This window comes from Cataglyphis hispanica, chromosome 6, assembly GCF_021464435.1.
Source record: "Cataglyphis hispanica isolate Lineage 1 chromosome 6, ULB_Chis1_1.0, whole genome shotgun sequence".
Classification (NCBI taxonomy): Eukaryota; Metazoa; Arthropoda; class Insecta; order Hymenoptera; family Formicidae; genus Cataglyphis; species Cataglyphis hispanica.
Window position 1 is genome coordinate 199,716 of NC_065959.1, and position 24,728 is coordinate 224,443.

At 31.7% G+C, this 24,728-nt stretch overlaps 2 protein-coding genes across 7 annotated transcripts in view; one reads left to right on the top strand and one right to left on the bottom strand.

Moving 5' to 3' along the window:
* Nucleotides 1-24,728, top strand: part of LOC126850405 (dopamine receptor 1) — a 127,504-nt gene that overhangs the window by 73,456 nt on the left and 29,320 nt on the right. The gene's annotated exons all lie outside the window — the stretch shown is intronic.
* LOC126850389 (dynactin subunit 1) overlaps nt 1-24,728 on the bottom strand; it is a 121,608-nt gene that overhangs the window by 47,506 nt on the left and 49,374 nt on the right. The window contains exon 22 of one of the 2 annotated variants that reach the window (XM_050593302.1): nt 2,462-2,472. The exons of the other annotated variant lie outside the window; for it this stretch is intronic. The gene's annotated coding sequence lies outside the window, so the exon portion shown is untranslated. Of the gene's footprint in view, nt 1-2,461; nt 2,473-24,728 lie in introns of those variants that run through there. 2 annotated transcript variants of the gene reach the window in all.

A 24,728-nucleotide genomic window follows, 5' to 3' on the forward strand; every position in this document is an offset into this window, starting at 1 on the left:
GTAACAATGCCACTTTTTTCCAATATCTTCCTCAAGAATTGATGATTGTGAGAAACAGTCTATAAAATTTGATCACTTATTAAAATTTTCGACGACAGAGAGATTGTCTCCTCTTCCATATCATTTACGGACGTTTATTTGGTTTATTTACTCGAAATCATTTCTATCGTATCTCGCGTAAATTTGATTCTATTTAGGATAAGGTCTAGAATCTCCATGACTTTACGGCACGGGAAAAACCCTCGACAAGAAGCGAACTCTAAAAGCCAATTCTGTCCGATTTCACGGTTGTTCCATCACATCCGCTTAGTCTCACTGAGACGACACAAAGCGGTCCTATTTGACTGAAACATCTTCCTTGCCTTTACCGCGCTTTAAATCGAATTGTAGGAAAATGAGTAGCATTAGCGAAACTTGCCACGTGCACCGGATTCCAATACTGTTTGCGATTTTTTATGTCGTATTTTATATTTTTTAGCGGCAAAAAAGATTCTTCTATTTATAAACCTTTTCTATTTAAGTATCGATTTAATTGTGCTGAAGATTAGCTTTGCTTTATATAATAAATTTGAGTGTATTTCTTTTTTTCATAAAATATGAAAGTAACTTTTTACTTATAAGGAAAATATGAAAAAATTACTTTTCAATCTTTTTATTAAGTTAAAAATTTTATATAAAATTATTTATCTTTATAATATCTTGTAATGCTATGTTATAAACTAGAAAATAATGTTAAATAACGTTAATTTAAATTGTTTGCTATTAATAACAAAGATATCTCGATTTTTGAAAAAAAAAGAAAAAGAAAAAGAAAACAGATATACATCGAGATATTTCATGATTCGGTCTCGAAATTTTATTCTAGTATCATTGAGGAAAACTGAAGCGCGCGCGAGCAAGCAACACTGGCGTGTAATACGGGCCGACGGATAATTTGAAACCCGATAATCGATGCTTTCCATCGGAGCCCTGCATACAAGATATCGCCGACACATCCACGCCGAGAAAATATTTATACGGAAGTGAGCGCGCGTCGAGTCGATGGCGCGCGCGTTATAATCGCATCGAGTATCGCATTTTCATCTTCATGCATAGTCGACATTCTGGGATTCACAGATTCCGGCTCCGACCAATTTACTTCCACTTCCTCGTCCTATCCTTAACCGCGATGACGCACATCCTCTTCGTACGTTCGCGCATAGACCTGGTATTTTATTGTTAGCTCTTCACCGACGTCACGAACGGAAATGCAATTTCGGCCAAATATGCCATACTCTCGGTCGCTTATAGCACAATACATAGAGGTCGAATGTTATAACCCTCTATTTGTCACCGCTATTTTTCTTCCAGCGCTTGACATATAGTACCCCCATCGCACGTCTACGAAAACACATTTGTACATTCGAGTAGTTATACAGAATTTGTTTCCGCTGCACGCTTTACTTATATATAATCATATAAAGGGAAAGGAGAAATAATGGTTTAGCTAAATTGGATAATATTCTCTCGACTTAAAATCTTATAGATAGTATAATCCAAGTGAGATGATATAACTTTAATGAGTTCAAAACTCGATGAAAACAGATACACGAGAAGAACTTCTGTTTAAATGTCTTATTTTATAGATCGTAACTACTATAATGGACGTTTTATGCTTCTCTTCCTTATAGAGCGTCGAGAATTAAACTGTCCGAAATTATTCAACTTTTGATATAACTTGGTAATAATATTGATTTTAAGAGCATTTTAATTGAATAAATACAAGGCGAAATTTTCTTGCAAAATATTTATCATTTACGATTATAACCGAGCGTAAAATATATTTTGCATCAGATATGCACAGAGGAATATTTATAATATAAATTAAATTTACAAAGTTCTTTCACGCACATCGCTAGTTAAAGAAAAAAGTTATAAAATTAACGGCAATCGATAATGAATGTTGATAACGTCGTATGTTTACGATGTAAATTAGCGTCTGCAATCAGTTTTAGCACTATTAAAGTGCGATAATAAAACACCCAATTATTCATGCGATTATCAAGTTGAATGCAAAATCACATTATGATAGATTTCATGATGTACAATAGAATATTGCTGAATAAAATGATCAAAGTTGGATACATTTCATAGTAATTGTACATCACGATGATTTGTGTTAAATCTGTAGATAGATTTGACGGATTACATTGCGTTATTTCGTACTCAATTAGTTAGTCACATAAAGTTAAGCTCGTATCAGAAGACAGATTGCTACCTACGATCAAATCAACACAAATTTAAAGAATTCCATTTGACATCGCAATAAAGTGCATTTGCTTTTGCATGGAATTCTCAAATATTTTCATGTTATATCTTAACTTTAATTCATGGATACTCAAATTTCAATTGGATTTTGTACATTCATTCATTTTATTCAGAAATTTAACTCTCAATTTTATATTACTATAGCAATAAAAAACTTTGATATGACTTTTTTAAATATAGAATAATATATAGAATAATATTTTATCAATTTTATATGCGATTAAGACAATAAATATAGATTGTCCTGAATGCATTGCGAAAACAGTGGATAATAATAAAATATTGAATGGTTTCTTATCAAACGCCCAAATCTTAGTCGTAGCGTATCAATGCATGCAATTTTTTTTCGCTGCACTGTGACTTTTTCGCGCTCCACTTTTTCTGAAGTGCAGCTGTCCGTATGAATGTTTGATCGGTGCAAATGCGAAAAGTGAAGCAAACTTTCGTAGAAAAATATCAAGGATATCACTCTTTTGACACATATCTAGACTTTACTCGTGGAATTTCATGGTTGCTGAAGCAAAAACGTCAAAGCTAATTGTAATATATTATCACAAAGAATCATGCCATTCCAAGTTTTTTAATTTTTGCAAATTTGCTAGGATAATACTAAAATCTTTATTATTTTATATTGTATCAAATATATAGTCGCGCAGTTGCTTACTCTTTTGTGGCTATTTTTAAGTGAAGATAGCTGCGAAAATATTTATTATGCAATACTAAAAGACACATTGTCAAGTTTGACACCGTTTTTCATAATGTGCAGTTATTTTATCTTGTGACCTCTTTCTGCAACATTTTTGCTGAGACGCCAAAGAAAGATCTTTTCCGGCAGAAAAACTTAAGGAAAACTTCAGGAAAACTTTTTTGCCGACACAACTTAACTGCAAGTACTTAGCCTTTTTATATAGCCTTTTTCCTATTTGTTTGTTTTTTATCTCGAACATATTGTCCTGTACAATGATATGCAGCAAAAGTCCTTACTTTTCGTCTAACATTATAATCGTTTTAATATTTGTACTATATATATATAATATGTGATATTCTGTTTTATTGTAAAAAAATTCTCTTTAGTTTTATGCATTTGTAGATTTTCATAATTTCCAGTAAATATGAGAAAAATAATATTCAAATTTTAAGCATAAATATTTAATTTGCCTTTGGCAAATGTTTGATGATAATCAAATTTTATGTCAGTTACGTTATTTATACTCGTTACACGTGTGTTCGTTATATTACTTTTGTAATATAACAAACACTATATTTCGCAAAAATGACTAAAAGATCAAAGATTAATAGTTACTACAGAGATATGACCTTTTATTTATGAATTATTAATAAATAATTAATTCTTTATATATAAATTTAAAATGTCCCACGATGCAAGTATGAAAAATTTTATTTCAATTAAATGATTTATCTCTCGCTGTAAGTGTAAGATATTAAAATATAATTATTAGTTTGTGTTTGATAAAAATTTAGGAATATTGACAAAATTATATATAAACAGCAAAGAATCTTTTGTGACGCAAAAGTAAATTTACATTTAGATTTAACTGTAGACGACAGATTCAACGGCGAAACAATTCCTTATTCTTGTGGCGAGGTTCCGCACCCCATTTTACCGCTTGCATTACGAAGTTTCGTCACTTTCCGCAATGATGATGGAAAGTTCCGCGCACTGAGGAAAGAGAAAAGCGAGCGATAATTTCGCGAAGCGACAGGCTTCTACGGCGCTTTCTTGCAGCACTCATCTCGTCTTACGATTTCGAAAGACCGTTGAAAAAAAATGTACATTTCCGTCGAAGCTAAGAAATACCTCTGGATCTTACACTTCGCACTTTTAATAATTGAAGCAGACGTGTATCTTACATAATACATTTCTGTAACATTATCATCAATTCACGAAGTTAAAAGAAAATAAGAATTATTTTTTTTATCATGATTACTTTCAACAAATAACAATGTCAAAATTGTTAAGAACCGTGTGAAAAACATTGTTAATTGCAAAAAATTTAGAAAATTTTATTATCATTGTTTATTTTCTGCAATTTTAACAATATGCAAAATATATGAAGTTTTTTACTCAATAATATTACTCATTAAAAATATAACGAGTTTTTAATTATTATCAAATATTGCAATTAAGCATACTAAACATTTATGAAAAGAAAACTTCAAGCACTCGTGTTCCCGTATTTGCTTGAAACTGTGGAAATCTTGCACCAAGTGCAATTTGTCGCGACTTTGTATTCTTTGACAACGCGAAATTTCGTTCTCTGAGAGTATCGCAAGACACGCACGCAAGGCAACATTTGAATTTCATGAATACGCGGCAAAAGTTTTCTAATTTCTATTTTGTCGTTGTATGCAAAGATTCCTCACGTGTTTGGCAATCGTGTCATTGTCGACGTATATCCATCTACGACGCAAGATCGCTAATAATAAATGGATTACGTGAGATTATTGCCTATTATTCACACATGGCGAATTGAATTTTTGGCAAATTGCCGTGCAAAATTTATTCTCGCTCACAAAAACGCATTTGCGCGCTGAAATTGCGATGCGTTTTGGTGCGAAACTCACGCTATCGAAACGCGTGCACTTTTTGCAAACCGCGTAATATGGTAAATTCTTGTATCGCCGAATGTATGTGTGTGTATATATATATATATATATATATATATATATATATATATGACAGAAAAACAACAATTATTTACGTGACTTAGAACTTTGCGCTCGCAAACCGACAAAAGAAGAATTATAACACGTATAAATGCGTGACGCTAACGGCGGGCGATTGAAACTTCCGTGAAAATTGCACGCTTAACGATTTTTTTTGCGAGAAAGGAGAGTGACACAGTGGATTTTAATTTAAAAAAAGTCGAAAAAAGCTCCATCGCGGTCGCGTACTTATGATATCGGTGTTTCATCAGTTTGATGAAAAAGTAAATAAAAAAGGGATGAGATTGTTGCTAGGATATGAAATATATTGGATACACAACTGCGCCATAAATTTTTCTTTGGGTTTTTCATATTATATGTGTATAAATAAAAAATAATAATCTTGTGTCATAAATTTGAATTGCTTATTATGGATTTTAATTTGAAATAATTGAAATGATTTAAAAGTTTAAAAGACACTAAAAATACTTTTTTGATTGTCCTTTGGATATTTTTTACAACAAATTTAAATATAAAAAATATCAAGGAAACTAAAACAAAACAAATAATTGCTCTCCGATGTATTTACATCGATAAATCATTCATGATAAAATTGCCACTTTCTGTCAATTCAAGAACCTGCATATTTTTGCGAATGTACTTTGATTTATTCGATTTTTGCCGTTTTGATTCATTTAGTATTGGCGTTTTTTAGACTCTTGTTAGTGTCTGTTGGTATTCCATTTTACGCATCCATTGTGTTCTAGAAAGATACTCTAGTCAAGAGCTAACCAGCGTGACGTTTGATTGATTTTACTGTGATTCTAAATTTATGGGAGCTAAAAGTTATAACTCAATAAATCAATGAGAGCAACCATAGCATGCCATATTAATTTGGAGATCAAATTTGTGACAAGAGTTATTTTTAAAATAAAAAATGTTTTATATTACTAAATGTTTTATATTACTTGAAAAAGAAAAAAAAAGTAAAACTAGCGAATTATCTAGATTTTTACTTGACAATTTCGCGATTTATACGTACGAATACCAACGCGAAGATCTCTCGAGCAAGTTCGATAAAGAACACACTATCTGCCACGAACATTTTATTGACATTTGAAATTCCATTATTAGGGAAGCAAACCTCTCTCCTATCCTTGATTCGAAATGGAACTGGGACCGCGAGAACTCTCGAAACGACTTCACGCGCGCAAACTACCACCGTTATATCAACAGCCCTGCTGACGCGATGAGGGACAAAGCAAACATGAATAAAGATAAGTGTCGCTGATTGGCTAACTATGAAGCGCGGTCATAACATTTGATGAAATGCACGATGTTGGCGTAATCTCCGATAACCAGTTTTATTCTATGATAAGATGGGTATGCTCCGATATTCGATTCGGCAAGTGTAGACAAGTATTGAAAAAAATATGAAATAATGAAATTATATTAGGATAGCAATTTTTTTTAAAGATAAATATAATTTAACGAAAAAAATGATAAATTCAACAATCAAAACATGATAATAACTGCGTATAAATTCATTAATCGTATGACTAACTAAATAAGTAGCAACGCTACATCTTATCACCGACATGATGTATGATGTATCGTGACAAAGTAAGATTACAATGTCGCGCGAGTTCAAAAGATGTCTTTTACCACCTACGAGAGAAAAAAGGGCCGTGTTAGAGTTAGAAGAATAGACAGATCCTCCATTCGCGGGATGTAGCCGGCGTCTTTTTAATTTAACTTTCCATTATCCGCCGCGAAGAACACCTGACATTGTTCACGTCTTTTTTATCGCTTGCGGCAAGCTTGTAGAAAGTTGACGAGATGGAAACACGATTATTTAGCCAGCATCTCTAGGCCGCGAACGGGACACCAGCACCGACGAGAACTCGGTCTGTATGTGCGCGCGTGCGAAAAATTAATTCGAGTAACGAAGAAAAAGAATAATTGCACCGCCGCGGGCGAAAAAAGCTTGCCTGGAAGGCCCGAAGTAGCTAAGGCGGGGAGGCGAGTTAATTTAGATTACATGTCCGGGATTTAATTATGATGCGTTGGTGCTTAGTTAGATGTTACACATCCAACTTTCTTCTCTCGTATATATATATATATATATATATATATATATATATATATATATATATTCTGTCCGCAACGTATTATTTATTTAAATTTAAATGAAGATAAACTGAGGATAAAGTAAAAAATAAAAAATAATTGATTGATTAGTATTATTATCTGATTTTTCAAATTTTATGTAATAGAAACTCAAGTAAACGAATAATCTAAGGGCTGTGTGTGTTAAAAATTCTTTAATCTTCCGTATATTATTTTTTGCTTTTAATTTGCGAGATATAATTAATGCACAAAAGCGATTATCTCTTTTATAAATCTCATGTTGAATAAACGGGATTGAAACGGCAGAAAGCTAACGATAAGAGTGGAAAAGCTCCTTTACTTAGCATTATTACGACTTTGTATTTGCAAAGTCACACATTAATAGATTCAATGGCGATCTGTAACGAGATTCTTCCGTTTTTTATTTGTAATATATTTTTAAATACTGGCACGTACATTGCGTGCTTGCGTATTAAAAAGCTTAAGATCTTTCTTGTCTCATCAATTATTTTGTTTATTTAATTTATTTTTCTTAATCAAAATCAACGTCTTTTTTTTAATGAAGTCTCTCCTATAATAGCTTCGAACAATTGGACTGAAGTAAAATTACATTAAATGCCAAGGAGAGGATGAGTCGGTTTTCTGTACATCTCTCTGCTCGAGAACCCCTCTGTATCGATGGCTCGAATACCAATGGCAATTTCACGACGTCGTGCGCGCGAATACGCGATCCTACGACGGGAAATCACGTCGGATTTTCCCCGAGTGGCAATGCCAACGCATTAAATTGTCCCAGGGATTTTCGGATTTATGCGCGCGCGTGACTGTTATCGCAACGTTATTCGCGACAGCGCTCGGGTAACGGGCGATTAATCGCGTCCGTGACAATTTATGCAAATTCATCAGGACGCCCGTTTTCTCTCGTGTCCAGCTTTGTAGAGAGAGATCTCGACAATGTCGCGCAAGAACGAGTCGTAACGACTCGCGACAATGTCGAGAGCCTGCTCAGCAGCGTTAACGAGAACGAGCTCCGATATTTAGAACCGCATTCGATCATTATTTTGCGAATAATCGTTGCCTCACCAATTTATTATCAATCTGTATATGTGTGGGCGTGGTGTATCTTTAAAAATAAAATATAAAAATTTCTCCTTTTATTTCTATTTTTATATTTAAAAACATTTTTATAGTTTTTATATAACACTTTATTTGAAAAAAATGCCGATATAATATTGCTTATTTGATAATTTTTTTAATAGATGATTTGTGAAAAATGATAGATTTTATGTTACGATGTAACATATTTAATATATTTTCTTTTTTGTATTTTCTCTCATTTTAATCTTTCTTGTCAACTATTCACATTTATTTATAACAATTAACGTCATAGTGCCTTAGTGTCAATTTTCTAATTCTTTACTTTTTAATTAAATTGCTGTCATCTTTGATCAGTAATAAAAAATTTAAAAAGTCTCTCTATATTTCCTTGGTATTTTGTTTTATTTCATTTAATTTAATTATAAAGAATACTTAATATTTATTTAATTTAATTTAATTATGAAGAGTATTGAACATAATTGAAAGGATTATAAATTTTTCCATTGTTTTTGTTAAGTATTTAGTCGAGAGAGAAAGATTTTACTTAAAATAAGAGTAAATTTATTTGCAACTGTCGAGGTTTTACTTTATTAAAGAAACGATCGACGATACCTCGACGTCTTAATTCTTATATTATACTGAATTTTAATGTGCCCTTCGTATTTTTTGCTGTATACAATCGATCAAATTTTTTTGATTTTTCTAGTAAATATTAAAGAACATTTTTCATCTTATCATTTTATATTGTAAGAGGCGAATAGTTGAGAGAATAAATAATAATGTAGTAATAAAAAAGTGATTTTTCATCAAGGAAAAATAGCATTTTATACTTTCATGGCACGCATTATGTTTCATTTCTACCGACGTATTTTTAAATTTCACATGTGTCAGCTTGCATTTTGAAATTACTTTATCATAACAGGATGTGCGTCGTTTTATTGGCTGATATTAATGTTTCTATCGTGCGTCCCTGATGTTAATGGAGATTTTAATGTGAATGAAATTTACATTATATGTCAGTATATGTTTACATCATATATTTTACAAGTTATCGAAAATTTTGTAGCCTCAAAATCTAATTTTATTATCTTGTTATTTGCGCCTTCAAATTTGCATAAGCGTATATCATTAATTTGCAATCTCAAATCTTTCCATAAACGGATTTCTAACTAAAGAGATAGTCATTCGCAAAAATTTATTATTCAACAATTCTCTTATCTTTATTCTTGCAAATTAAATACCGCTTTTGGAGATATTAATCCATTGTATTTACCACACAATTTCTCCCTCTCTCTGTTTGTTTTTATTTATAAACAGAAATAATAACGTGTTAGAGAATTGACAAACGTATCTCTGAGCGATATATATCTACAATTTTAATTATTTTCCATCCTTTCGGCAATTCACGGAAGATACATATTCATATCGTTTTATTGCATCATCGCTTGCGCGCGTTGCGCTTATTTTACATACATCATTTACATCACCGATGCACACAATATTTCTGCAAATCCGTCGGATGTGCCATGAATTTCCGGTAATCACGACAAATTCGCACGCGTGGTTGCACCGAAATAACCCGCGGATTTTCCATTCGTTGTAATCGTAACACGAGAAAAAATTTCAGCCAACGATAAAGCACGCGTCTGGTATTGTTTATGCACATGATAATATTAGGTTGTTACATATAAAACGACAGCTTTCGAAAGCTTCAATTCTGTGGAGCGCTTTTATGAAATATATTATAATTGATTATTACGCGTATCATATTAAAGCAACATTTTTTTTTTCTCAAAAAATTATTTTTTGATACCTGCAACATTTAGCAAACTTTTAAATAAATAGCATTATTTTTAGAAAGTTTTTACTTTTTAATGGGACATTTTAATTAATTGCTGTGCCACGATCAAATAAATCACATTTTGTGTAAATCATAACAATTCATAATTAAATTTTAATTATTATTTAATTAAGCAATAATATTGCAAAAGACTAATTTTCATCTCATAATGGTGTTTCACGAATGATTAATAGCCTCTACTGATTATTGCAAATATCGGGTGTTATAAATTGAAGATTATTGTTGTTAATTATTATTGTATTATAGTGTTTGTCACATATTAAAGTTTAATAATGATTATAATATTACATATAAATTATATTTCTCTCTGATTTGTTTAAGTGTATAATCGGACACAATATTTTTATTAAAATGTAATAATATATAAAAAAGAAGAAATGTGTTTTTTTTTACGTAACGAAAGAATAATATATAAAAAAGAGTAGAAAATGGAATTGTGAATAACAAAATATTCTGAAATGTTTTATTACAAATTTTCTGCAAAAATCTCGAAGAAAAATAATTAATGCATGAATATATTTTAACAAGCAATAATTTAACAGTTTATATAAGAATGATCAGTATTTATATTTTATTCAATGTAAATCAAAAACAAAGATCGAAAAAGTCTTACGTATTTTATGCTACCATTTTTTTTTTTACGTGACTTTCTACCTCGCGAATGAAACCCTATCAGTATGTCAGCCATGCAACTCCCAAAGGAGCATCAGCAATAAACAGTTCCGTTGTAGTAGCGATAGCCTGCAATAAACTGAACTACCACGGAAAATGCAATATTTCCGCATGACGTCCCTGAGAAGATTTGAACATGGAAAATGCGCTTCCACAAGTATCATTAATTCATTATACAATACTTCATTTAGTTTCACATATCTAGCATAATTAAAACACATGTAAAATATAATTGCAAGTTTACAAGATAATTTAATAATAGCATTTCTACGTTTGCTTTACGCGTTTAATTAACAAACAGTTTTTGAATGAATAATAATCACATATGTGTACGATCTATTATATTTGCTCAGGAATCGTAGTTAAATTAATCTCTTTCTCATGTGGGTGAACGCGATTTTATACGGCATATTTATCCTATTTTAATGTAAAGATATATATTTTTCAATCGTTTTATCAAATATTTGTTATTCACTGTTTGAGATATCAGCTTTACTCGGTCTTGCACGAGAAACTGGCTCGCTTGGTGCAAGTAGCGAATTGGAGAATTTTGATTAATAATTAATAACAAATATTTGAATGAGAATTGCGCTGAGTCTCGTGTTTCCAAAAATTATTAAATCAATAATTTTTATTCTCGGAAATATATACTTATCTGTGAAAAGCGAGCGCGTGTGCCGTTAGATTTTACGTCCGTATAATTTTAGCGACCCCAGCTTGAAATATTTTAAATATTAGGAAAGTTGCCATCAACCTTGAATTGATTAATAAATCTTGGCCTTTGAAGATGTTGCATTTTAATTAAGAGGTAATTAAGCATGATTTATTCAAATGATTTTTTTTTTACACGCACAACTTTGTTCGTTTAAATATCTTTATTTCAGTGAAATATCAAGGGAGAATACTTCAAACATGAATGTGCACAATTTTATTCCATTTTAAGTACATAAAAACTGCTTTCTCCTGAAATTTCTGTTATTAGAAAATAATTTATTAAAAATTTTAGATTCCATTATATGCCATCGAACTATGAATCTCTGATTAATTGACATATTTATCGTACAGATGTTCAATTACTATAAAATGCAATTGATGCTCCTGTGACGAAAGAGATTTAACGCAATCGAGCATGCTGTTAAATCTGTAGAGCTCCCTGCACCACGAACTAACTTAACGCGCCGTGACGTAATATATTATATCGGTACACACTTATCAAGCAAGGGATCGTAAAGGGCACTTTGCTCCCCTTTGACACTGCATTGCCAGCAAACTATATCAATTATCACTATACCGATAATTATCCTACATAGAGTTTCTTACTTGCAATATAATTATCTGCATTTAAACAAGCGGCAGTGTATCACTGGCGGATTATGTAATACAATCTTCACTACATAATTAATAACGTAATCTGCAGGTTATACAATATCTTGCAGTTTTTTCTGCGAAGACATTAATATTATCCTCTTATATGCTTATATTAGCTAATAATAACGTAATTAATCTTTTAATATTATAATTAGATAATTAATTATTTTTGAGAGAATGAAATATTTTTACTTATCAATCCATTTATAAAATAAAGATTAGCCAGATTATTAGATTAAATTTATGCATTAAATATTAGAATGTATTATCTAATATAATACAATTATTATATAATATTTATATATTAATTAATAATATAATTACATATATACAATATATTAAATTGCAAATTTAAAATATATTTGAGAGTTTTCGATGATCTTTGCAGAATTAATCTACAATCGTGATAAAAAGTTAAATGTTAAGAAAGTTATTTCGCACTTCAAATATCTTTTGAAAAATCGATTAAACTTGACAAAAGATATTGAAAGTCGTCGAATTTTATAAACGGGACTCAAAGGTCACTCACAATTCGTCCTAATAATTCTTTGAGCGTCAACATTCAAAAAATCGAGATTAAAAAGCGACTTTTCCACCATTCACAAAATATCTATCCTTCATTCAGTTCAATTTTCAACGGAAGAAATTTGCGGAAAATCCTTTCGCCCATCTGTGACTCGTGGACCATATGTTTCTTTTCTCGCACTTTTCTTTTCTCCATTTCCTATCAGGTCACTGCCAAATCTTATTTCTATTTTCTGCTTGCCTCTCTCCTTCTCTTTGTTCTGGTTTTCTATCGAGAAATCCTTTTCTTTTTAGACATGGTTCGATTTGTCTGAAAACGATTCCTTGGCTAAAACACAAGTTAAAACTGATATTGCTAACCTTCGCGATTTCTCCATTATTTCCGATATTTGATGGCTCTTGATTTTACGGAGATATCAGCTGTGTTGAATGTCATTGAATGTTATTCAGCGATGTACTACGATCTTGTGCTTAAATTTTCAATGAAAATAAGCAGATCGCAGACAAGATGTATGTGTATGTTTTATATATATATATATATATATATATATATATATATATATATATATATGCACATATATAATAAAATACTTCTAAAATTTCTATCAATTAAAATATTAAAAGTATTTTATATACACATATATTATACACAATGATGCAAAATGAAAATATCTCGCGTGGAAATTGTTGCGAGAATAAACGATTAAATTTGCATATCATAAATAATACACATTACAATATATACATTATATTCACTTCACAGTTGCCCATGAATCCTAAGCCGTCTTCTCTTCTTTTGTTTGCTGCTTCTGGCACTCAATCACGAAAACATAATTAATTATGATCGCGTGGCACTTTGCATGGCACTTCTCATTATAATCGTGTCACAGATTGTATCATATTGAAACAATACGTTTAAAGTTACGATCCGCTCGATATTTGAAAATCTTGTAGCCAAAATCACGCATTATTCATTGCGGTAATATTATCTCTATTGCTATAGATATATAACAAATATTATATTCTTATATCTTAAATTAATTTTATCTTGCACATTGTAACGTAAGTGAATAAAATCTTTTTCTTTTCCAATAAATTATGAATTGTTTTAACCTAAAACAAATTATATTTAAAAGGTTATAAAAATTATAAAGTTATGAACAATAGATACAAATTACATAAATTGTTACTACTCTCGCAAAATATTTTTTTATCTCAGAACACACATTTTTATCTTTTGTTTTTTAAAATTTAAATACATTACTTAAATGTTAAATAGAGAAAGAAAAAAGAGAAGCGTTTGGCTCGAACTGTTTATTCATAAGGCAAAAAGAGAGTGCGTTTTTTGTTTTTTTTTGCATGGAAGAATAATTCATAGTGGTCAGTGGTTCTGTTTGTGTAAAAGTAGCGTAATTACGGACAGTATAATACGGCTTCGCGAGCATGTCTAACGCAAAATGCGGAATACCGCGCACAGAACTTTGAAAGCAGCCCGACGCGCATAGAGAATCGACGTAATTACGGGACAATAGATGCCGTATAATAAAGCGTACAAGAACATTACGTCGCTTCGTTGTCATGATAACGTAGGAGTAGCTTCATAAATTCAAATTCATTGGGCACTCGATATTGCCCTCGACGCTCGTGAAAAGCAAAAGATGCCGCTTAAGAAAAAATTTGCGATGTAACTCATTGTTAGATGGTGACATTTGACGACGCATCTTTTATATAAAATGTCAGTCGATTGTATGCGTTAATTTTGGCGAGGAAAAAAATTTCATTATGTTTGGTATAAGATTGATTTCCAATGATTATGATTGTAGAGAAAGACAAATGAATTACAGGCATAATAAACATACATATGTATAACGATACAATTTCTACGTGATTACGCAGCGCGTGTTAATGTACCGAATTACAATTTCCATTTGGGATATGATTAATAATTAATGAATACGATATATTTGTACTATTGTTTAACGACTCATGATAATAATGTGCTAAATGGATTTAGAATTTAATTAAAGTCTTCTTTCCCTCTCTTTCTCTCGTGCATTTAAATATTTTAATCAATGTTTACTGCACAATTTTGAGGCTTTTTAATATAATCAGTTTGAATATTGAGAATAAAATAGCGATTACAAAGATTAATTTAACTTTATCGCATACACGCACATTACAATAAATTTATTGGAACATAATTTTAGAAGATTTTATTGAAATGTAATTTTAGAACAAATAACTATAACATCACGCAAATTGAATTATAAATCGGTCAGAATGATGAGGCAACTCTCTATACCAATATATGAACATGTTGTTATACCTAACAGTGGCAATATTCAAGCTGCGTGATGTGGAAACATGAACTACATTTACCTGCCACAGAAATTAACATCGCTATGATGAATCGCTAACGCGTATTAATCACGCGCCCGGCTAGCATAGTCAGTGATCTACGTTTGTAGAGAAATCTATGCATATCTTCGCGTACAACCGATTAGTCGTTATTCTAGATTCGCGATTTACGTGAATAGAACACGGCAACGTTAAAAATCGGACAGGCATCGCATCATATTTGCGATTCGAGCTAACAAACTACACGGTTACCGCATGTATGCGTGAGAAACACGCACGTAAATGCTTCGATGATGTTATCTATAATAAAAAAAATGCAAGTAGACACCGCGCGGACGTTCGAGTCATTTTTTGCTTTTTTTATGAAAATTATATCATAATGTTTCACGATAATTTTGGCTATGTCAACTCATTACAAAATCATCCACGTATAATTTTACAATTACATAAATGAAAATATATGCATTATATAATAACTTTATTTTCACAGAATAAATTATACTAATTTTAAAATAGAGTATTATAGCTGCTATAATTTATATTAAGAGAACGTGTGTATGCATTTGTATATTTTTATCACAATAGAAACATGAGAGATATACTATTGTACATAAATATTTTCACACTGTAAATTAAAAGTATTGCTTTTACTTTATTCACTCGTCCTTTTTAAGATTTATCTTTGGTGTATTTTCTGTTTTTTTTTTTTTTTTTTTTCATTGTGAAATTAGTTGACCGCAATTCCATATTTCTTTGTAGTGAATATGAAAATATGCTCCAGATTCTACAGCATTATTTTAATAGAGATTTCTATCAATCATACCTATTTACGTGCATCTAGAAAAACAAAATGTTTTTCTGTTTGCAACGCTCGTGCACAAAATACTGCAGTATTTTGTGCACTGGTCTATTAGGTAAGTTTTTTTTTTTTTTTTTACATCATGTTTAAAAAGATCAAAAGAACTAAAAACAAAAGATAAAAATGGAATAAAGTAAAAACAGTGGATTTTCTATCTTTTTAGGATCAAACTATATAGATTATAGGATGGACATTACGAATCGCAGGTATATAAGTACAACAAAATTATTTATTATACTATCGTAATATTCAACAAAGAAATATTAATTTATACATAATATATAATATATGACGTATGTTTCTATTTTTTTTTTGCATATTATTTTATATTCGTGTGCGAATAGTGTATAAAGTTTTTATTAAAAATAATTTCTTTTAAATTTTGTGATAATAATTCTTTTTGTAATCTATAACAAAAACACATACGACATGAAGAAATTACACATCTTTTTGAACTCGATAAAAATATAATTGATGTTAATCTTGTTTTAACTTTTTTAATAGTTAATAATTAGTATCTCAATATAATTACTTATGATTAATATCTTCCGAAACGCACGAATAACTCGGTATTTAAATCACAATCAGTATCTTGCAGATTGTTCGAATGAGCCAGACATTATCGTATCGATATGCATTGCCAAATCATATTATCGGCGATACCTTTGGTCCATCGTATACATCGTTTGTCGAGTAAACAAGTACTAATCACCGGATTTCTTCACGTCCTTAATATTCAAACATCCCGATTCTCGGCATCGCAATTTTGAACTTGTCAATGAAATCTGACAGATTGCAATCTGGGATGGATGCAATCGGTTAGATCGTTCGCGAACGAGAATATTTATTGTTGCTCCAACACGAGGTATACATATAATACAATTATATGTAGCGTATCTTGTGATTAAACTATCAAAAAGAGAGAGAAGGTTGTTCCTGAAATTTGCATGGTAATCATGTCATTATGAAGTCAAGACCTTATAGCGCAATTAACTATTGGCTCGCTGCTTCTTTTAACTTCGCATCGAGGGAAATTGTTCTAAATTTTATGTTGGCGCTGCAATGCACTATTTTTACCGAATTTTTATATACGTGACAATTTTTTTATATAAATAATTTTAGAAAATTTTATTTTTTGCATTTTGGTATTATTTTTGTTTTTTTTTTCTTTACTTTTAAAAATTATTTATATTTGCAAAGAAGAAAGATATTTTTTTTTTAAATTGTCATGTATGTAAAACTGATGCATTGCAGTACCAACATAAAATCGGCTCGCATTTTTACTCAAGTTGACAGTTTATCGGTATATTGATTATCCGAATGGCAAGAGTACATACGGGCGGAAAATATTGGAAACTGAAACCAAGGCGAGACTTTGCATGAAATACATACGTCGATAGAAAAAGTCCGAAACACAATGGTTTACTAAAAAAAAAAAAAAAAAAAAAGAAAATATACATAAAATTGTATCTTAATGTACCGTCATCTCTCTCATTGTAAAAGGAATATTTTCAATCATAAAGAAAACAGATTGATTTTACTCAAAACTTAATAGAGCAACGAAATTTTTGTGCAATTTTTGTGTTGCAAATATAAAGCGCAATGATTTCTCTATTTAAGAGAAACGAAGTGTCATTGCTTTATATAAAAAGGATTGTCATAAAGCTCTCGTCGACCAGCTTTGTATGTCAAAGCAGTCCGAGAACATCCGGGACTCAACTTCGCACCGCGTACGCTCTCATTTGAAATTTTGCGCAATTTGAGCGTATCGTTATCGTCTCCCGGGATCTATATGTGCATCCAGTATGCATGCATAATGCATGTAGCTTTATCTAGCCGAGTGCATAGGCCGTGTCCCGCGACCTAAGCGTCGATCAATGGCTAGCATTGATCGATATATTAATCTAGCGTGCAGTTTGCCGCATAAGCTTCTTGTATCTGAGGACTCGTGGCTTTCGTGCATGCATCGCTATAAAAAAGAAAATAGTAGATGCATTTCGAATGGAGGAGAAGTGCGACGAATGCGAGATGCGGCGTCTGGAAAAATATTTTGAATTTTCCTCGCTCGATCGAGAGTTGGTCGATCACGTATCTCTGATCCATCTCGTATCTTCATTTATCTTTGTGCTCTCGATGTTTTCGATAACACGAGATACGAACGATATTAACCCGATAGAATTGTGCGAAATGCGAGCAGCTAGAGGATCGTGCAAAATGAGATACCCGCCGCTGAAAGCGCGAAACTTGATGAGGTTTTTTTACGTTGCTTTTTTACACTGTTAGCCATAAAAAAAAAACAATAAACGACAACGTTCGTAGTTTTAACAAATTTCCCGCAATCGTGCCAACGATCGTGCCAAATGTATTGTAAATATTGTCATGCTTTATACAATTGTATTTTGCGCCAACAAACGTTGCTCAAACAGCGCGAATATTTTATTAGACCTTTCTCTGTCTCTTTCATCTACTCTTTACATTTTTTTTTTATTATTAAATTGTTATTAAAGACAAAGTTGTAAAGAAAATCAAAATATATCAATATTGAATACTGTATAAAAATAAAAAAATAGGATAAAAAAATTAAATGTAAATACAAGCTTACGTAAATATATTTGCATATATTAATATCAATTGCATATATAAATATTATGTCAATTTCACTATTGTTAGAATAAATATGTTATCGAGCGTTCTCCCGTCTCCAATCCGGAATTGTATTTTATTATCGATTGTGAGAGAATGTAGGCCGACTTGCGAAATGACCAGCTTGGTCGTATCTAGGATCGGTCGTTGCAAATTTGAACGCGAATATCCTTCTGCCACTACATATTCGCAACTGATGCATGACGTGCGTGCTAAGACGAAATTCCATATACCACTGATGGGTCGCATCGTTGCCTCCGTCAACAACGGATCAGGTCAGGCCCTGTTCGCACACATTCACGCCCATCCCGATTTAATCGGGCATGTCACTTACCGCCGGCAAATATATGTACGTATGCATACGCTGACCGCGTTCGATGCATCTATGCACGAGCGTGGGTTTGCGATAAAAGCAGCTTTCTACGAACGTGTGATGTAATTGAATTGATAAAAAGAGACTATAAGGGTATATGTATATCGCCGATACGAAACCACATGCATCCTCCTACGAATGGATGATGTAACTGAATTTGTCAAAAAGAGAGCAAATAAATTGCGAATGTACTTCCCGAAAACAGTGGGCTGTTGACTCGGTGCTTCGCGGTTCGTTAGGTCTCATTGGATTTGCAATTTCCGATAAATCTCTCGCGATAGAATATTTTCGATATCGAAATATGCATCTCGCTCGCTGAAATTTTGTTTTTCGCAATCAGAGAATTTTTTGCGCGACAGAGACAGATGCTTATCTATAGCTAAAAATAATTTAAGCTTTGAAAACATTGACGTGCAACAAATATATCGGTCGCGTAAATGATATTCGATTTTTTCTTCAAAAAAAAAAAAAATAAGCATGTACGCAGCTATTTGCAATGAAGAATCCACTTTTAAAAAAGACATATTAAATCGATACTCGCAAATATTGTTGTATCTTTTTCATGTTGATTGGTTATTATTTCAATATTACGCTGTATATTACTTCATATTAATAAAAATCTGTCATGACTGCGTATTGACGATTCAAATATTATATATATATATATAATTTTGATTTAATTGATTTTGAAAAAACAGTTATACATATTATTATATTACATATAACTAATTTTATAATAGTTATATGTATTTTATAATAAATGCGAGTCCTAACCGCGTGCCCTAAACGCCTGCTCTACTCGCGTGCCCTACTCGCGTGCCCTACTCGCGTGCCCTACTCACGTGCCCTAATGCACCGTAAGCTGCTTCCGTTGGGCCAGTTGGACTTACCTATCGTTGATCCTGGCCATATTAATTCTGGCTACGTCTAGCCAGAGATAGCTTCGACCCCCTATCAGAGGTCAATGAAGGAAAAAAATTCCTTCCGTTGCCGGCTAATTATTGTCGCCGAGGTACACGAGCATAATTTTACGCTCATTTATAACAGTTGACATTTATGACAGTTTGTCATGCATTGTTTCAATAAATTGCAAAATTTGATATATGAATAATTTGACTTTCAGTCAAATTATTCAAATTATATGACACATAAATATTTTATTAATTTATTTTAATTAATTAAATTACATATTATAAATATTATATATTATTATAAGATTAAATATTATTACTTCAAACAATGATTAAATTTGATTGATAACTTGGCATTAGATTAACTAAAATAAAATTATATTAAAACGATGCGTGACAAAACTGTCTAAGCTTTTATTGCTATGATAATAAAAATGGATGGGCTGAAAAATTATGACAAAAATGGCGCAATATCGCAATAATTATCAATATTTCATATAAGAAATAAAGTTATTAGCGTCTTCTACATTAAATAAATTAAATAAAATTTCTATTGAAAAAAATATTTTATATTTTTCAATTTTTATTTTAATTTATATTTTAAATTATTTTTCTAATGTGTTTTAATATATATTTAAAAAATCTATTAAGTTATTTGATTGCATTTATTCTAGCCCATCCATTTTGAAGCAACGGATTTATTTACAATGTACAATCTACAATATCTACGGATCCGTCACCTCAAAATAAAATAAAATTTATCACTCACCGGCACTGATGCGCAACAGCGGAGATTTGATCTTGAGGCTACGTTGTCTGCAACACACAAATATAAAATCCAAATTATAGCAACGTTTAAAATAATTATTAATATTTAAAAAAATTATTATTGTGCGCATCGAATTTTATATCCGATGCGTATAATAATAAGAAGATATATAAATATAAAATAATTTTATAATTTCTAAAAAAGAAAACTATTTTAAATAAAAACTTTTATAGTATAAGTCTCTCTTGTTTAAACTATTCAAACAATGATCGAATCGAATTAATGCGTGTATGGGATTTATAATAATTAATATAAAAATAATAATACTCACCCTTGGGTTGCTCCGCCGATGCAGGATGCCTCTCCTAGGCCTCCTCCTCCTCCTCTCAGGTTGATTCACACGCGCGATATTTTAAACGGCACTCCCGCACTTTTATTAAAAGATACTTCCGCACTTGTACGCGCGATACATTGAACGACACTCCCGCACTTTCAAACTTTGGCACGATCGAATCCCGTTTTACACGTGAATCGTACTGCGAGTCGACAAGCACTACTTTATTGCTTGAGCGTTGTTGTATGACTGAACAAGGCTATAAATCGTAAGACGTTAACCATAGCGCGCTAATGTTTACATCGCCAAGGCCGAATACAATGTTATTGTTTTCGCGGCCGAAAATATGTTGCGTGCTATGACGTATATACGGTGTCGAATATTAAATAATACAAGTATTTTAAATTATAAATTAATTATTTAATAAACGATTAATATATCATGGAGCTTATTATTATATTAATCATTATTCGAATCTGCGATTTGACTATTTTATTACGCGTTCTCAAGCCGAATCATATTTAAATTATCAAAAAATTAAATAACGATAAAATATGAAATATAATTAAAAATCAAGTATTTTTAAAGAAATAATTATTGTTTATAAAGAAAAAAAGAGAGAGAAAGATCGCGATAAAACAATAATTTACAATTTTGCTTCTAATCATTTCGATTCTTGATTAAAACGTCACGCAAAATACGCGCTTCGAAATTGATCTATTATTATATAATTAAATATTATTCAAAATTTAAAGTGTGTGAAAGATTATTAATTATGATATAAAATTATTTCCCGATACTTGTCGCGATCGCGTTGAATAGAGAAATTTGATGGAGTATCTCGCGTTTTACTTCCTTACTATTCGAGTGTCGCCGTGAGACTAATAAAACCATAAGCCATAACATGTTAACAAGAGCGCGCTAATGTTTACATCGTCAAGGCCGTATACTATGTTAGGTTTTGATTATTCGTTGCCGAAATATTGTCTGTACTAGGACGTATATACAAACGGAATATTAAATTATACATGTATTTTAAATTATAAATCAATTATTAAATTATCAATTAATATATTACGGAGTTTATTAAATCGATACTGGCAATATTGTTACCTCTTTTTCGCGATGCTAATTGGTTATCTCGACGATACACAGAACATTACTTTGTATCGATAAAAGCTTGTCTGAGTGACACATTTAAATATTAAGTGGGTATGTAATTTTTATTTAATTTATTTTGAAAGAGTGGAAAACTAGAATTAATATGTAAGTAATTATATACACATACACATAAAATAAGTCACTCGAAAGTCTCGAAATGTATTATGGTTGTTGCTTTTTCGCGATGCTGATTGATTCGGTCATTGCGCTTACTTCGTGAGCGGCTGTCATTATACATTTTGACAGTCATGTGTATCAAGAGGTAAATAGTGTATTGAAAATTGTGTGTCATAAAAAATGTATAATAAAAAGAAATAAATGGCGCGCGTGAAGCGCGCGCTTTGTGTTGTCTAGTTAAAAATATTTGAGATATTCATGTTTCTTTGGACACACAGATTAAAATTATCTGAATCTTTGTAATTTTGTGCAAATACATAATTTATAAATCACGATTATTTCATAAAATTGACGCAATTTTCGGTTGAAATGAAAAGTTTCCAAGACGGCTTTTAAGCGGCTGTCACTATGCGAGCGATCGTGATTCCTTAATGCGTTCATGACAAAAACAGGGCGCGAAGTTCCTCTTTGACGAAGTAGGCGCACCGAGTTTGTAAGTACGACAAAGTTCGAAGCTACAAAGTTCCTACGTCGTCATTAGTTTCAATCTTCTCACGTGACATTAGTCGTCCCGCTAATATTCCCCTCGTCTCTCCGTTTTACGTTTCTCGATGCTTTTAGGATGCCGTATTTAATAAAATTGTAGCTCACGTCGTATGATTTATTGCTCAACTATACTTAATATTTGAACGCAATCTCGCTGTTTCTAGCAACCTCCAAATATTATCATTCGACGTTTCTTTTATCGGGGACGTCACTGAATTAATGATACTCGAGTCGAGCGTATCTCACAGTCTTAAAAATTCACCCTAGTCTTAATTTTATAAGAATGCGAATTTTTTCGGGAGATTTTTTTTTATTTAGGTCACAGGAATATATATCCACTGAGTTGTAGATAAGCATTATCAAACCCAAGTTAGAGAATGAGGGAAAGATGCTTAAGATACATAATTTTCGAGCAAATAGTCGTAAGCTGATATCGGGTTTTTTGCTGTAACGAGTAGTATATCTTGTTACCGTTTGTACGATTTATGCGATAAGCGTGATCAAGATCGTCTTATAAAAAATTTGATTCAAGGATAATAAAATAATAAAATGGTGAATAGAATTTTTGGAAATGAAAAGTTTGATATTTCATAGGATTAAATTCATAACTTATACGAAATGTTGATGGAGTTAGAATTTTGAATTCAAATATCTTGTACATCACCCCTTAAATCTATTTGCGTAATCAAATTTAACGAAATGGAATGGAAAGAAGAGCTACCGTCAATATTCCTTTCCCTGATGGGGAAAGAGAGGACTCTTTGCATAAATTATATAGTCAATATCAGATTAAGGATGTTATTTGTGACGCGCGTGCTAATCTTTCATATTAAGTTTCATAAGTTATTTCTGATAAATCTTCGCATTTTTATCTTTTAACTTTTTCTCATAATGTTATTGATTATTATTTCTCTGGAGTATTTTACTATATTATATCATTTTTTAATAAGCTCATGTACGAACTAAAAAAATTTCCATCCCTCGTGATATTATTTTTTTCGCGTTTATAGCAAGATTATAATCAAACAATATTATACGTTTAATACTCTAATAATCCGTCTTTCCGCGATCCTTCATAGACAAGCTCTTCGAAATGTACCTCGAATTACGAAGGAAGTTCATACTGAAAGATTTATTACCGAGGGAAAGAAGCGTTTTACGAGCGTCTCGTTTTATTGGAACTCGAAATTCTACGACGCCTTCTCGCATTCTCTTTTTCTCTCTTTTGGAAAATTTCAATAAGATCATTAAATTCCGCGCGCTTATACAAAGTAAGGGAATTTTAAAAGCGAGCTCGGTCGCGCAAAACGCGAAAGACGGAACGCAAAGTAGTTCTGAAACGTTTTGGGTTGTGAACTTTCATTTCACGAACGAACATTGAATTATGCAAGCGATGTCACTTCATCGTAAGTTCATCTCATTAACATTCGAGAATATTCCGCGTGCTCGATTTAGCGCCGCGGGCAATAAACCCATATCCGGGCGCGCGAGATTTCGAGCGAATAGTTTAAATGATAACGAGGACTTTGTTATCGGTGAAATTTATTTTCGGTGAAGCGAATCAGCCGGATCAATAAGGGAATTTAGATGGATATTATGAGAAAATGGATTGCATTTCGCGTACCGCGCCGAATAAAGTCTTCTAAACTCTCTCGAGATAACCGTCGGCGAACAGTTAATAAACAATATTATCGTCTATCAAACTCTTGATAGAACTCTTAAGAGTCCGCTATCGTTTTATGTCAGCAGTCATGCATTTTAGATTTGCTCGTGCAATATTATTACTTACATATTAAAGGACTTTACCGAGAAATAACTTGGAAACTAACTTGGAAAAGCGTTACACTGAAGAACTTAAAGTTCGTTTGCGCATTGCCATTTTCTCAATGCCTCTAAAAGCCGATAAAACTAACAAGTTTTATCGGCTTTTAGAGGCGGAGGTAGATATTTTCTCACAGAATTTTCAATTGTACTTAACAATTTTTTAAGTGGAAAACTGGCAGATAAGAATCAAGGTGCGGGTGTATCG